General features: G+C 42.5%; 1 long non-coding RNA gene across 1 annotated transcript; it reads right to left on the reverse strand.

The window, feature by feature from the left end:
* Positions 1–699: 699 nt before the first annotated feature.
* LOC110015710 (uncharacterized) lies at positions 700–1,128 on the reverse strand. The gene is made up of 2 exons (XR_002290955.2): positions 952–1,128; positions 700–869 (listed from the first exon to the last, which is right to left on the reverse strand). It is a non-coding gene; the product is annotated as an uncharacterized LOC110015710 (long non-coding RNA).
* Positions 1,129–1,582: the final 454 nt, after the last annotated feature.

The following is a 1,582-nucleotide window of genomic DNA, read 5'->3' on the forward strand; positions in this document are numbered from 1 at the left end:
GGGCTTTGACCCGAAGGACAGGCGGAGTAAACAGAATCTTATGATTACCTGACTTCAGTGTAAAATGCACTTGGATTTCAGGTCTGTGTGCCTGAGAACTCTTAGCTTTGACAAATTGGTTCAAGTTTGTGCTTATTAATGCGACTGTTGCTGAAATCTCGCTCCAATCATCTTTTGATTTATCGTAATTGTGTTCCCAGTGGTCTTTTAATTATTTTTATACAGTTTGTAGCCAAAATCAAGACTGCCAAAATGGAACATAGTTTCTGCAGAGTGGGCAGAAACTATGGGCACATAGTAAGCCACCAATTATTTCCCATCATCCCTTTGTTTACACTCTCTCCCGCTAGCTTACAGCCCCTCACAACCCCAACCTAACAATACCAGTGCAAAGAAAAACGGCGAGCAATGTTGGAGCCATCCAGCCGTACAGTTTGGAGTCAGATGCCGCAGTTCGGATGAGGAAAAAAAACCCAAGAGGATGCATTAGAACAGAGCGGAGCAGGGAGCTTGTGGCCCACCATCCGTAGTAACAACTACAGGAATGCTACAGGAACATGTTAAAAAAAACACCATTTTCATGAGTCTGTTTTAACTGGGTAACAAACTCAAACTTCTGCAAAAGAAATGGGGGATTCGTGTCATGATTTCAAGGCAGGGCGAACCCAGATGCTGGAACCCAGTAAGAGGTCCGGGACGTGGCAGGTAAGAAGGATTTATTATTTTCTTTGAGGCTGGCAAAGAGGGTTGGCGAGAGGTGATCCAGATGGATAGTCTGTGGCACGGCTGGAGGTGCGGACGCGGCAGTTCACTGATCCTTCCCGACAGCAGGCTGGAGACTGTGCTGACGTCACTCTTGGACCGGTTTCCTGGGACAATGAAACAAGTTTTAGTGCTAGAACTAGAAATTCAACAAGATGTGCTAGAGCTAGACGAGACCAGGCTAGTCACCAAAATGGGCAACGATCTGGCGCTGATTATTGGCATTGGGTCTCCTTTTAAGCAGCAGAGGTTGATGAGTTGAGTGACGGCAGCTGGAGAATAATCAGGAGCAGAGTGGAGCCAAGCTGGAGGGGGAGGAGTCTGACAGAGGCACCATGACAATTCGACTGTTATAGTTGTGCTCAAAAGTGTGTTTAATATGTCATAAGATGGGAGAAATTTCCGTTTAATATAACATGGATGCATTTTTTGAATGTGGAATTACACTAACTATTCCCTGTAGTCTGTTGTTTTCTTATGTAGACCAAAAGAAAATGCAATCGAGAGAAGTTGGATTTGTTGAAATAATCCAAGCCAAACTGGGTATAAAAAAATCTTAATACTGGAGAATTTAAGAAGAATTTTATTCTGGGTTTTAAAGTTAATTTGACATTTGTTCATTTTGGATCCAGTAGGAGGGGCTTAAAGGAAACCATGGACTGAAGTCAAACTTTAACTCTTTGTCTTTATTGGAAGAATGTGCGTATGATTTCTGCAAATAAACATGCGATTTTTATTTCTTTATAGCACTTTAGGACAATATGTGTCATATGGGTTGTACCATCAGCTAATTGATGGGGGTGAAATACTTATTTGTCTG

The sequence above is a fragment of the Oryzias latipes genome, chromosome 10 (genome assembly GCF_053564925.1).
Source record: "Oryzias latipes strain Hd-rR chromosome 10, Olatipes_Hd-rR_3.1".
NCBI lineage: Eukaryota > Metazoa > Chordata > Actinopteri > Beloniformes > Adrianichthyidae > Oryzias > Oryzias latipes.